General features: G+C 46.9%; 2 long non-coding RNA genes across 2 annotated transcripts; both read left to right on the forward strand.

Annotated features, from left to right (window-relative positions):
* Positions 1–1,680: 1,680 nt before the first annotated feature.
* LOC111857651 (uncharacterized) lies at positions 1,681–8,733 on the forward strand. Its single transcript, XR_011990205.1, has 3 exons — positions 1,681–1,748; positions 3,487–3,557; positions 8,643–8,733. It is a non-coding gene; the product is annotated as an uncharacterized lncRNA (long non-coding RNA).
* Positions 8,734–8,768: 35 nt separating this feature from the next.
* On the forward strand, positions 8,769–13,877 carry LOC111857650 (uncharacterized). The gene is made up of 3 exons (XR_002841415.2): positions 8,769–8,930; positions 13,132–13,419; positions 13,563–13,877. It is a non-coding gene; the product is annotated as an uncharacterized lncRNA (long non-coding RNA).
* Positions 13,878–15,125: the final 1,248 nt, after the last annotated feature.

A 15,125-nucleotide genomic window follows, 5' to 3' on the forward strand; every position in this document is an offset into this window, starting at 1 on the left:
GGGGGGGGGGGGGGCGGTTGTATTCCTGCTGTAGTCACTCGTGTCCCAGCGAATGCAGGTATCGGCTCTTAACCAGACTCGTCTCTGGAAAAACATCCCACCGTTATAAGGGATTAGTTGCTGGCACAAACCGTGCAAGTTACTGGAGAAGGACACCCCCTCTGCAAATGATGAAGCAAAAAATTGACCTGGGGGGCTTTTATTGTCCATCAGTTCCGGGTAGCACCAAGGCTGTCAAGACAGCTTTCGAGCGTCACGCCAGGATTCGGTGACTCCGCCAACATTGTGTAATTACATTCTTCCAGCTCGCAAGAATAACATGACGGTGCAGATAAATCGTGCAGTTCCGCCCATAATTAGTTTATTGACTGTTTGTGGGCATATACAAAGGGTTGACACCTTTAAGTAAAGCAGCTGGTCATGTTGTCATTAATGCAATTGTATTTCATGGGAGTAATTCAGGTTAAGTAACTCTGGATTACTGCGGAAAGTTCCCTCATGGGACTGGCCGCCTTCAGGTTACAAGGTAATGCTGTTTTCCCCATCTACTTACTTACATATCCTCTCAGATATGTAAGGCAGATAGACCTTTGCCATATGTCGTCATAATTGTCTGAGGCTTTAGTCTACACCTGGATACCTCTGTGGAGTAAAAGCTAACACGCGTCTGTCAAGCCTGCTTTTTGTAATACTGCCGTATTTCTATATTGCAGAGTTTGCAGTAAGAGTTTCTATATATAGAAAGTCTGGCTGGGATTCTGTCTTACTAAGAAAAAAAATATGGACTGAAAATGGCACCACACAAAATGAGAAATATTTGCCTTGACAATTAGGGAGTGTGTTCAATTTATCTTGCTACGCCACAACTGTACCTATGATTGTCTACACACACACACACACACACACACATATATATGTATGTATATTGTTTTGTTTTGTTTGAAGCTCCAAACTGAAAAGCAGGGTTACCTTGGGTATTATCCTCTGCCACTTATCCTCACCACTTCTTCATTCTGCCACCAATTTGCGCTACATGCTAGCTTAAGTTAATCACCCGTGTTCTGTTTTCTGGGATCCCGCACTGCATTGTCATCCACTGGAGCACCAGTGTTACAATATTTATTTTCATGGCAAACATTTTCACTCAAAGCGAAGCACTTAGCGTACAATCTCTTCACACGGCTGACTGTTTGCCATAGGAATTCGCCCCAATTACTGCCCTCAAGAGTACAACAGGAGTTTCCCGTCTGGTCTTTGAGCAGGCAAGCTTAGCGGTTGCACCATCTAATTCCTGTACGTTTTGCAACCTTTGCTGCAGTTTCAGTGTTCATCATCAAGGATGCTTGCAGCATGACGAATGTACGCAGATTGAACATTTTCCAATGAATATCACATGCGATGAGCAATCAATCGCAACGAATGAACTGGTTTTCTGATTAACATGATCTGAACTGCACCACTGTGTAGCAAAGGGACCCAGGTAGCATGTCAAGCCACACATTCCTGCTGAATGTGGACTCAGTTCCAGTAACACTTAGGCAGCCCAAAGTCAGACAGGACAAATAGCACCTGGCCTAGAGAAGTACACACTGGGCCAGCGGAAACCGGTGGTGCTGTTGCGCATGGGGGGAGGGGGTGTTGGGTTTCTACCTGGTTTATTTCCGTCCATCTTCTACCCACTTACAGGGTCACAGTGAGCCTGGAGCCCAACCCAGGAAGCACAGGACACAATGCTGGGAACACCCTAGGTGGGGCGGCGGCCTATTGCAGGACACACACAGTCACACGCACACACACACACACACACACACACACACACAATTTAAATGGGCAGTTTAAAGACACCACTTTGCCAAAGCAATTCTGTGGACTGCGAGAAATCTAAAAAATGAGGGCGGACATGCAAACTTCACACACGCACACACACACTCTCTCACAGACCTTATTTTTGTGGGAATGGTCCATTGATTTCTATGGGCAAATCTCTAATTCGAACAATGACAGCTTTAACCCCTACCCAGCCCTAACCTTAACCGTAAGGAACCAAACAAAATACAAGACCTTTGGTATTTTTAGTTATATTTAGTTGTATTCACTTTAGTTTTTATAAAGTTGATCTTCTCTTGTGAGGACCAGATAAATATTCCCCACAACGAAAAATAACAGATTTCTATCACATTGTGTGGATATTTGGTCCTCACAACATTTTATATATATACACACACATATATAAAACACACACATATTTTGTAGTCAGATGAAACTGTTGCTACTTTTATTATGCTTTGCAGGTTACTGTGAACTGGGTGAAAATAATAGTACTAATCTCTGAGCATTCATTCAAAACAACACATATCAACTAGTGACAAGCCTTTTCTGAAACACTGATTTCTAAATAATTGTGAGCTTGTCTAATTTGTGACTCATCGAAAATATAACCAAGGCCTCATATTTTGATATTTTTAATAGTCAATGATTCATTTATTAATATTTTGATAAGAGGATTATTACAGAATAGAAAAAAACTGAACTTCTTGAAATACTGAGTTCCATTAATCCCACATTATCTATCTTTATGGTATTCTGCTGATGTCCTTAAAGGTCATCATGGTCACAGTAGGTTTTCACGATCATTCTGTGGCAAAACGCACATTAATTGGGCTTGATCTAGGTCACTGTTGATGACCTTTATATACTGTACCTGTAGATGTCTTGAAATCACAATAAATACCTGTAGATGTGTTGAGGTTACCGTTGTCTCATTTGTACCAATGTGGTGCCAGAGCCAGTGCTGGACTTTTTCCCAATCCGGAACTGGTTCTGCACGTTTCCATCACAGAAGACTGGCCCTGGGCCAGAAAGAACGGCTCCAGCACGGCACCACAGAAAAGTTCATCTTGGAATTTGGCACCATAACGTCAACGAGAGAGGGGCGGGCTGTTGCGTCCAAACCTTCAGCATACCTGCTAAATTTAATACATATCCAGTATAGTTTTGTCTAATATCCCTGGTGCCAGCAGTGAAAGAACCTTCCAGATTATTAGCGAAATAAAGTTACATCTTTTTGTTTATTCTGTGGAAAATGAGAGATCGATTTGATGGCCAGATTTCATAATAAATGATAAACATGTCACAGACCGCATAAATACAATATTGTGGTGCTTGAGTGGCAAAGAGATTATGAGGTGGACAGCAAATTTCAGTTTTTAGACTTTTTTATTGCGCGACCCATAAAAGGACAGCAAACAAGAACAAACTCACATGGACAAACGGGGAGCCTTTACAGAGAAGAAGAGTTTATACAGGCAGAGCGTGTTCATACTCTGAAAACTTTTTCTTTGTTCGGCAGCTAAAAAAAACTTATCTAGAACAGATCAAAATAAATCTAAAAAACAGAATACATTTTGAACCATTACTTCACTCTTACTTCTGCCTACATAACATTTCCTTTCCATTCTTTTTTGAAACCGGTGGAACCGCGTGCAGGTTCTCAAACGGCACCAAGCGAGAACCAGCCCAGCACCGGCACCGGCACTGCGCTGGTGGAAGTGAGGCATGTAAGTACATATAGATAACTTGAGATCACGGTTAATGCCTGTAGATGTGTTGCGATCATCGAAGATGGCTGTAGATGTGTTGAAACTGCTGTAATGAGATGAAATGCTATTTCCCCCATTTGCATAACAATGTGCTCAGTTACATTGGAATGCTTCTCTTTGCCCTCCCCATCTTGCTCTCCATGAGACACATAGACATATGCAGGTGAAATCAAGTTTGTAGATACCATTAGATGTCTTGAGATCATGCTAAATACCTTTAGATGCCTTTCAACTGTCCCTCCCACCATTTCCTGCTCCAACACCTCCCACCTTCCCTCCCTCACCACAGGGATCAGTAAAGACTGTGTTCACTTGCTCCTCGGATGTGAGCTGACCGTACTGTATACAGTTGTTCATGTGACAGTGAGCAGTGATTGAAGGTCAGCCACAGGTGACCTACAGGTGTCATGACAAAGCACCTGCTTTAACACATTATTATTGGCCTTTGGCACAAGGGGCTTGTTCTCCTTACATCCTAGTTAAAACGGCTTTGCTGACAGGGTTCTCTTCATAAAGGTCTCATGTGAACAAGTCAGCATTGTCCTACATATGTACTAACAGTGATTATACCTTTTTGGCGGGGTTGAGAGATGTCGCAGTGCAAACTGGGTCAAGGTACTGTGCATAACAGTAGGGAACTGCTTCTTTTTATTCAGCTCCCCTGTTTCCTAATCTGCTGATGGAGTCTCTTGTAACAAAGCGACACTAATGGCATTGCCGTTATTGTACTTTGTGAGCATTTTTGTGGTGTCATAAGGGGAGCAGTAGGAGGCAATACCCTGGCTCTGGCAGCCCCCCCCCCTCCCCCCAGCATCCCAGCAACAGCGCTGGCCCAAATCCTGCAATTCTCACAGTGACAAGACAAGAAGGTTTCAAAGGGGCTGCAGGAACGGGGCCCTCCTTTGTATGGGACTCCGTAAGAACTACTCAGATCTGGATTCCATCATCCATTGGGTTCACCGTAATCTGCCCGAGTGGGCTTTGCCCCTTGACTGTCTTCTGTCCCTGAACAGTGAGAAAAGGCCACTATACCAGGGATATAACACACACACACACACACCCCCCTCGCCCCTGGCCTCAGACCTGTTTTCATTTCTCATTTTGCGTATAATGACAAATCTAATCCCTTTACAATTGCTCTCCAGAGTGCTCGAGTCTCCATAAGCCACATGTAATTCAATAGGCCGGCCGGGCCGTGCTGTGGTCAATGGGGACTGAAGGCGCTAACGCGAAATTGGAGTTTTTGGTAATCTGCGGTTGTATCTTTTCTTCTCGTTGGAACCCTTGGGGGGGAGGCAGGAAAAAAAAAATCAAAGCATGCTGAGAGAGAAGCGTCCGTGTTTAGCTCTTGAGCTGTGGTGCGGAGCGTTTGACTGAACGTGTGGCCATTGTGTGAACATCTCGGATTTGGCGCACTTTTTTTTTTTGGTTAGTTAGAAGGTTGTTTCTGTTTAGGAAAAGCAAAGAGTTTAAACACACATTAAATGTGGGGGTGGGATGTGTGTCTCTTTTATCACATCAGACTTCAAATTGATGTTACATTGGCTTTTATTTAAATAAAGCAGACCTTGGATGAAAATGTGGGATAGGTGTGGATCTCCTACGTTTTTCACGTCGGTTTAGGATTAGCTAGCATGTTAATGATGGGCTGGTGTCACGCCCAGGGTCTCCCCTGCCTCACTCCCCGTGCATGCTGGGATAGACTATGGGCTTGGCGAGACCCTATGCTGGATATGCCTCTATGGAAGATGGATGGATAGATGAAAGCATGTTGCATAAACCCATCACTCTAAAAACGCTCTACAGTACATCAGAATGATGGCCTTTGGCTTCCTCCCCACGAGCTGATAGGTCTTTATCAGTCAGTCTCCTACCCCTCCCACCCAAAGTGCCTCTTCCTCAAAGTCACTAAGATCCTGATCTTCTAGTCATGGCAGCCAAACTGATGGGATGTTAACAGCTTTATTAATTCAAGAACAGCATCTGTGTAGACATATTTGATTCCAGTGTCCTTTTTTCGCTCATAAATGTAAGGTCGTATATTATTTTAGCAGTTACCTGCATTACTGCATCCCCAACTAAAGATGGTAATATGTATGTGTTCCCTCCTCCCAGACTGAGGTACAGTCTGATATGTTTACATTTACATTTATTTTGTGGATATTATTGTCCAAAGCAACGTATACAAACACACAGCTGAATTATAAACATACAGCTGTCAAGGAATCGGTTATTAAGTGTGGTTAGACTGAGCTTCCAATGAATATCCAGATACAAAAGAAGCAGTACTGGGATAAGATATATACAGTAGACCAGGGTTATTCAAATCACGGTCCTCGAGGTCTGAGCCCTGCTGGTTTTCCAGCCTTCCTTTACCTGTGAGCCAGGTATGAAGCCTCTGACCAATCAGAATCAGTAATTATTAAACTAACTACCTGGGAGAACTGAAAACAAGGCCTGGATTTGGAATGGAGGTCCAGATTTGAAGAACCCTGCAGTAGACAGTTAGGTGTCGATTATACTAATTCCCAAAATATTTCCAAGTTACGGCCAGGGAGAGTGACAAAACCGTGTCAGATGGCTTCACGGGTATGTTCTGTTCCAAGGCTGCTCCTTCGGAAGGATGGAAACGTTTCGCTGTGTAGCTTTCCAGGTTAGACAGGCGCAAACAGCCCGAAAAGCCAACAAACGCTGGCCTGGGCCCTTTGATATATCTGTTTGAGTAAACTTCAGCTTTTCCATAGAATGCAAAGCGTTAAATTAATTCATAAAGTCCTTTGTATGTCAACAAAGACGCCAGGGTTTTCACTCCAGCGATGATGACAGATTATTTTGCGCAAATGTTTGTCCAGGTGTTTTAGGCCCGCAAAAACCGACATAGGAAAGGGTGCGTCAAGGTATTTTACCCTCATGACAGTGGATTTCTTCGAGACGTTTGTGTGATAAAGGGAGCCGCCTTGGAAAAAAAAAACGAGTTGGCCGCGCATTCGGAAAGGGCTGGTTCTGCTGCGTGGTACACACGGCGCGCTGCACACACACAACGCTGAAGAACTGGCATCTGTTCCCCTTAAATGTTTACACAAGCCTTTCAAAGAGAGGAATTCCCAGTGCCCGGTGAGATTACAGCACTATAAATGCGGAAAAACCCACCTCCGCCACATGGCCGCATGCAAGTCCGACGCCCCCGTTTGATTCTGCGATCTGCATCCTGTTTGATCTTCCTTCCAGGCCAGTGCTGTGGCTCGTTTGAACGCGATGAGTCACTCGGTCTGAAGCTCACAAAACCGAATGGGTTAAATCTCCATGACCTGAGAGTAAGGTGTCTAATTCCAGAGAAGGATAATAAAGGTAACACCCGGGAGTGTCCCTTAAGCATCCCCCCTATATATACCACTATAACACCACTGTCCCTTATGTGCTGAGGGCTTCGTAAACAGGGACCAGTCTGGGCCCAAGTCGGCCTTTTCGCTCTTCCAAAGCCCCTCTTTCAGGGGGGTGCAGATGCGGCCTGCTTGAGACTCAGCAACCTGGGAGACGGGCCACGGGTCACACCCCCGTCGCATGGGTGCTTTGTTTTGTCTGCTCCTGCTCCATGTGGGCGGGGCCTGCAGGTAGAGTCTGACTGAACCTGCCAATCGGTCCGTGCCGCACGGCAGCCAAGAGGCTGCCCCAGGCCGCCGCCCACCGCGCCGCCTGCAGGTTTGATCGCGACCCGCCTGTCAGACTTTTAAAGGGGAACCAGCTAAAGATGTTGTAAAAGACAAAATCATTAATGGTTTTGCCTCTGTTTGTCGGCCTGTTTTTTTTTTTCCACCACGGCTTAATTTATACGTAACCTGCTTTCTCCTTTTTTAAGTGTTTTTTTTTTTTTATGACGTTGGATCATCGAGACTTTTATTACACGCACAAAAAAAAACATCCATCACAAACACTTTGTGATCAATGCAGTTATTTCCCTGCTCTAGGGGACAAACGCATGACCTGAGGAATAACTCCAGGTTCATCTGGCACCAAGGGCAATTCCAGGATTTGACCCTTAGGGGGGCTCGACCCCCAGTAGCGTTATCACTTTCAGTATGTAGAAATACAGGGCATAGGGTCAGGATTCGCCTGTGTCTGGCACCATTTTACGACACTGTGGGTAACTAGCTGTCAGAAGCAATGCCAGGTGCATTTTGGCTGCATACAATTGCTTGATGTCTTAGGGAGGGGAATCGAAGTGACATTAAATCGCTGTCATGTTTGCCTTTGAAAGATCACGTGACACTGCCGGTTCCTGGGATTTCCAGCTTTTCAGCCTTTCCAAACGTGTCACCTCAGACCTCAGATCCTGTGTTCACAAGTTCAATCTCATCCTGGTCTCACAGAGAGTAAAATTCTGACGCGGTCCCCAGCTGGGACAATTAAAAGCTTTTGCCACTTAATTTAGTCACTGTCCAGTCTTGTCGGTTTGGTTCCCGCCCCCCCCCCCCCCCCCAGATATAACAAATGGCCCGGCCATCAGCACCTTCGAGTGAGGTAAAAGCCGGCCTTTTATAAACTCCCCGCCAGTTATTTGCTTTGCGAGGCTTGCGGAAAGAAAAGGGGCTGCTGTGAATGTGTCTCGAAACGGCGGCGTCCCAGTGAAAAGGCAGCGGACATGAAAGAGCCGGGAAAATGAATCGAATGTTGTTTTTTCTCAATGGGGTGAAGAAAAAAACGAGCCGATTGGATCTGAGCTCTGGTTCAGGTGATTCATCACTGGTCCTGACAAATGCATTTTCCACAACATGACAGCAACAATGACCCCATGATTGCAGAGAGCCGATTTGATTGAAAGATAGGCAGAGTATCCTGAGGAAAAGCACACGCCGCTCGACCTTGTCAGAGAATGTAATATCTTAACCCTAAGCACGCCATGTCAAGAGGCGTTTGGGGATCCTGCATCACCAGATCCTCTCCATTTAAATCAGGCAAAACAATTTAACAGCTCCTTTAACGTGAACGAGATGGCTGCCAGTCAAATTAATCGGCGGCTTATTGAAACGTCTCCCCCCTCCCCAGCACCCCCCCCCCCCACCTGCCATCCCAGCTTTCCCTCTAAGAAGCGTGACACCAAGATCTGAACATGGGAGCAGAGCTCAGGATCACGCCGGACCATCGCCAGCTCCTTCGCTCCTTATAAACAAGGGGAGCATCTTCTGGGGACCTGGTTGACAGCGTTACCCCATGCAGCACATGTTTGACCGCGAGGTTCACCGTGCGTCCGGCGTTCTGCTACGGTGCATCAAGAATTATCCTCCATGCACCGCGAGGCCAGGCAGAGTAATATCAGATGAAATAAATGTTGTGGTAAGTTACATATATGTGCCAAATGGGATATTTACTAAAGCAATTTTTTAGTTACTTTCTTTGCTAGTATGAAGGTTAGTGGTATTATTATGTTTGTAATATTTGCGCTTTAGCTGTTTGCTGTATTTTACTGAAGCCGTTCGTAAGGGGAGAGCAACGCATCTCCTGGGACTCGAACCAGCCACCTTTCTGGTCAGGGCTTAAGCCCCTGTGCTGTCTGGATCCGTCTCACCTGCTTTAATCCCTCATGCAGCTCTTGTATTCACTCGCCCAGCAGAGCGATTGTAATGCTCTGCACGTAGTGACTGCGACATGCCAGACAGCTGTGCAGAGAAACCAGAAAATCCTTATCCCACCCCATCAGACATCAGGCTGCCTCCCTGCCCTCCCCCCCCCTTTCCTGGTCAGCATAGCGCAGCAGGCCTGTAATTATACCCTCATCAATACTGGGACCTGCACTTCGTAATGCAGCAATGCAATTAAAACTCCAATCCCATTCCTTTAATGTCCATGCACCGTTATCCACGCTGGAGACGATAAACAGCGATTCACCTGCGCATCACAATACTTAGATGTAATTGCAGGCGATTACTGGTATCCCTGCAGCTGGGTAAAGCCCCAGTCCAACGTCTCCGGCTAAATTACCCCATCGGAGGTTTCACAGGCTGCTGTGGCCCAGGATCCTCATTAAAGGTTTAAACCTGTCTGCTTATGGCGTCTCAGATGTTCAGGTCCCAGATAGAGGGATTGGGACTAAGAACATGCTGTTTACCGCTGTTTAAGGGGAGGACTACAATGGAAGTTTTTTTCTTGTCATGGTAAATGCGTATTACTGACTCAAAGTGTTGTCTATGTTTATAAGTATTAACTAAGAGAACCAATGTTTTAGCCAATAACAGCAATAGAGAATGAAAAGAAGTCATTTACTATTGGGGGGGTGATTACATTTTCTGAGATATGGTTGTCAGCTTGGCTGTGGTTCTTTTTGGACAGATGAACTGATGCAGACGCAGTTACAATGCAGAATGTCAAGGCGACGTTCCGCTGAGTTTAAACCCCATAACCTGACTGCTCTCCCATCAGTGCCATGCAACAGAAACCCAGGGCTGCTGGGTATCAGGGGCGTATATCTGCTCCTTGCTCCTTGGGGACGTTCATTCGCAATTTATGTGGGAGGCGCAGTTCACCGGCTGGCCTCAAGGGGGACAGGGGAGCATTGGGCCCTGTCTGACGCTGAATGTTAAATCCGCGAAATGTCAACCCGCCGGTAAATAATGAAAAGCTTGTCATGGCTCTTGCACATAGTGGTGACAATGGGAGGAGGGCGTGGGGGAGTCCAGGGGGGTGTATTGTATATTCATAAAGGTTTGAATATTGGGTATTCAGCAAGGTTTGAATATTGGGTATTCAGCAAGGTTTTCAGGTGCCATTGGAAGCCATGTCAGAAAATCAGTGCCAAAAAAAAAAAAATCAAAGTTAGATGTAAGTTAAAAAAATGATCAATTTCTGACACATCTCTGGTGCACTTCCAGAGTGTTTGGATAACTTGTCTAAAGCTGCTGCTTAAGATTTTACTAATGCAGATGAAGCCCCTACCTCAAGGGTCCAACAGAAACTCCTGTTCACCCCCCCCCCAATCAGCCTTAGTTTCTAAGTCCAGTGATTCAACCATGAACTCATCCAGTGGCCCAAATCATCTCCTAGGTGATCTGTCACACGCATCGACCGCCTGCATCATGGGGCCACTGCATTGACCCCAGAAGCAGCAGCAATATTTGGCCCCTGCCGACACACCAGGGCGAGGGTGCCCCCCCCCCCCCCCCCGACCCCATCTCCCCCATGCCTGGAACCAGATTGCAGATAAGCAGTTTGCCCATGACCTCTGCATCCGAAAATGTTGCAGGCTCTGGCAGTGTGTTGCAGGAATCTTCTTGACTGAACCCAAACCCAACACGGCAGGTGCCATTTGATGATTAATACGATTAAAACAGATTTTTCTGTCCTCTTTGGCCTTTAAACAAAAAAGAAATTCTGGTTTGCATAATATCTAGAGAGCAAATATCACCTTGGGTAATAAGAAATCCCTTTGGCTAGCTGAATAATATACAACACTATCAATCGGCCTGTCATACTTGTAGTTTAAAGTTACACATCTCCAATAAAGTGAGCAACATTTAATTCACCCTCTAGCATTCTGGGTAAAACAACAGCCTGAATGATTTAGCAGTGTGTCTTCAGATTCCTGAAGATAACGGCTTGGTGATATGTATATACATAATTGCTTACCTGGTATAGGGCCACGGGGACCTGGAAGGACAGGGCATGAGGTTGGGGGGCAGGCTGGATGGGCAATCAGCCTGTCATGAGGCTCACAAAGTGGGCAATGTATGGATGCTATTTCATCAAAGAGTACCAAGCAGAAACATGTCCAAGCAGGGAAGAGAACAAAGAAGGCTCCATACACAAAGGGCCGGACCTGCCACACACACACACGTTTGTATTCATATTTTTGTGGGGTCTGTCCATTCATTTCTATAGGCAAAATCCTAATCTCAACAATGACAACCTTAACTCTAATCCCTAACCTGAACCATAAGTAACCAAACAAACTAGACTTTTGCCCATTTTAGATTTTTATAAAATTGAGGTTTATATTGTGGAGACCTGAAAAACTACATATAACAGGTTTCAGACATTGTAGGAACATGTGGTCCGCACAACATGGTAAATACAAACCCACACAGATTCACAAATGCAGACACACATATATTTACACTGTGATGGACTGGTATCCTGTCCAGGGTGGAGCCCAGCTTGTGCCTTATGCTGACTGGGAAAGGCTCCAGGTCTTCGTTCTGGTCCTGACCATGGTAGCTGGTTGAATAGACAGGTGGGTGGGTGCATGGATGGATGGATAGATGGATGGAGGGTTGGTGCCTGTGTGGGTGCAGTTAAGCATAAATGATTCAAGAGTCCCATGTCTTGAGGCAAACTTTTTCATTAATCGCCGACTTAAAGTGCCACCGCGTGTCGATGCGGCAAGAAAAGTGCTCCGAGGGTTGTTTGTATGATTGAGGTCTCTGCTCAGTTTGCTCAGGTGCTTCTCAGAGTAACGTTCTAGTGTCTGGCATCCTTCACCAACACGCACGTCTCGAAGAGAGCAGCCGTCTGAGCCAGATGTGAGAGAGCAGGATTTAAAAATGGCTGTCACAGTGGGGGCGGGGGAGGGGGGGGGGCAGTGGAATCAAGCTGCTATTGAGATGATATAATTGCTTCTCCTGCAATAGTCCCACTCTGCAGCCTGGGGCGGGGAGGGGGGGGGGGGGGACGACACACGGCAGCTTCTTCCTGAGCGACCGGCTCTGCCCAAGCCTGGAGAAAAACCACACGTCCAGCCGTCACATGACGCAGGCGCATCTGCTGTCTGATTAATGGCACGGCGGCGAGTGCATCAGCCACACACTCAGGAGCTCTGAAGACGAGCTGTCCTGCGAGGACCTCTTCCACACTGGCGCAGTGTCGGGGCTCTGCCAGGGGCTTCGGTCTTAATGGGATGGAGCCGAAAAACTCAGTGCCTTTCCTGTCCAGCTCGCAGCTTCGGAAGGGCGCTGTAAATCGCGACGTGCCATTTAATCAGCAGAGAGGCAGACTCCTTCGCCGTTAGGTGTTGAACACGTCACCCGAACCCTGTGCTCCGAGCACTTGGCCCGCGTTGGCCTCATCGCTCTCCGGGTTCTGCTGAGGAACCTCTCAATAAGAATTGCGTCATCGGATTGTAGAATAATGGAATTAAATTTTGACTTATGTGTTCCTCTGTGTATTTGAGGAAACATGAGGCAGCGTCGGTCGTGACATTTCTTGGAAATACCCGTGGGGGGAAAGAAATGTTTTAATGTTTCCTTATTGTAAATTAAAACTCGCATCGACCAAATGGCTTTTATCGGGCGGTCTGTGGAGCAGACGGCGTGGCCAACTATGAGCTTACCTTGAGTTTTATTTGACTACATATGATCCAGGTACGTCCCAAAGTTTTTTCACTGTATGTCGTCTTTGGTTAAGCACACCAGAAAGAGCCATAGGTTTTGACGGAGGCGATTGCTACTGTGTGCCATGCGTTTTCATGTTGAAACATGATTCCCGAAAAGGCGGCGTACTCACACCCAGTGATACGCCGCGAATTGATACGCCTGTGTTTTTACAGTCCTCCCGTTTGATCCAATCTGAGGGTCTGAAGGCATCAGAGACTCACAGTTGACACCATCCTGCGCGGATAACTGTCAGGCGTCTGAGGTAATGCGTTCCTCGGCCCTCCATCGGAATTCCTGCCGCCGCTGGAGCAGGGCCGCCCCGTCCCAGTAAGATCACGGATCAGTCAGCGCCGTCCACGGCCTTCGAACAGCTGCTCTCAGCCAAGACGGGCTCACCTGTAGCACATGACGGGCGGGGTCCGCGTCTCTCCAGAGCAGCCTGTCATCAAAGGGCGAGAGAGGTGAGGTGTTATGGGGGGCGGAGGTGCTGCTGGTTGGGGTGGGGGGGTCAACACACTGTCATGACTCGTACGACGCGCCCGCCCGTCAGGAGAGGTTGGTACGCAAGGTGAGGCTTTAGGTGTCTTTTCATTTCCTTGTGCAGGAGAAGAGGGTGCTGTTGTCACTGAGGCAGAGGCGTGTTGGAGCCCGGATGGTCTGGTTGGCGGAGTCCCCCTTGTGGAGTCGGACGGGCCCCTGTCTGAGGCGACCCAGTGCAGAGGCGTGTGGGAGCCCGGATGGTCTGGTTGGCGGAGTCCCCCTTGTGGAGTCGGACGGGCCCCTGTCTGAGGCGACTCAGTGCAGAGGCGTGTGGGAGCCTGGATGGTCTGGTTGGCGGAGTCCCCCTTGTGGAGTCGGACGGGCCCCTGTCTGAGGCGACCCAGTGCAGAGGTGTGTGGGAGCCCGGATGGTCTGCTTGGCGGAGTCCCCCTTGTGGAGTCGGACGGGCCCCTGTCTGAGGCGACCCAGTGCAGAGGCGTGTGGGAGCCCGGATGGTCTGCTTGGCGGAGTCCCCCTTGTGGAGTCGGACGGGCCCCTGTCTGAGGCGACCCAGTGCAGAGGTGTGTGGGAGCCCGGATGGTCTGCTTGGCGGAGTCCCCCTTGTGGAGTCGGACGGGCCCCTGTCTGATCAAAGGCCAAGGTCGGCAGGGTCGATGTTTCTGGAGCACGCAAGGCAGGGTGGCGCTTTATGGGCAGGGGGATTAAACATGACCTTCGAGAGTTACTGCAAAGAAAGAGATATCATTCTGCTTCACATTAGTACTGGTTTCCACATCAGGAAACAAACAAAAATCTAGTCACAGTTACAATTATGGCCATACATCTCTGGTTTTTTATGATTATACTATATTCAGTAGTACTTAAATGTATTTTTCTGGGGTGAAAGTTATTGTACCAAGTGAGGACAAATTTTTGCCCACAACCTTTCCTCTGGATTAATAATAAATTTATAGTAAAATCCCTGCGTTTGGTTGGTGCCCCATGCTGGGTTATTCCATGCCTTGCACCCATAGCTTCCAGGATAGACTCCAGACCTCCGTGACCCTGAATAGAGAATGTATGGATGGTGTTTTTAGCAAAAAAAGGAAAACTACAATGAAGAATACTAAAAAACAAGTATACAAAAATCTCACCCTTACACTTCTTGTTCACATAAAGAGTTTTGATCTGAATCACTTGCTAAGAATCCAAGAAGGATGGATGGATGGAGTGAGTTGCTGTCCATTACAATTTCAGGGAACAGAAAATATTTCCCAGGTTATTTCTGAGCTAGCAAACAAACAGCTCTGGTTTTCTGTTTGTTTTTTCCTTCTGGAAATACGTTCATCAAACACACCTACTGAACTTGGTAATTAGCTGATTAAGATGTGTTTGAATAGGGAAATCAGCAAGCTGTGTTGGATTCTGACCCTCCAGGACCAGAACTGGGGAACCTTGGAGTAAGTGAGTCATGATATTGTGCAGCAAAACAAACATGGTAGAAAAGGTATCATCCATCAGTAGCTCTGCGGATTGCCCTCCATCCAGTCAAGACCTTAATGCCGGAGAGATATTAAAAAATGAGATGAGATGAAGTGATCCCTTTTGCCATTTGCAAAAGTACATTGGAATGCTGCTTTTTGCACATCCAAAGCACAAATATGCAGGTGAGAGCAAGCTTGGGGGT

The sequence above is a fragment of the Paramormyrops kingsleyae genome, chromosome 4, assembly GCF_048594095.1.
Source record: "Paramormyrops kingsleyae isolate MSU_618 chromosome 4, PKINGS_0.4, whole genome shotgun sequence".
Lineage (NCBI taxonomy): Eukaryota > Metazoa > Chordata > Actinopteri > Osteoglossiformes > Mormyridae > Paramormyrops > Paramormyrops kingsleyae.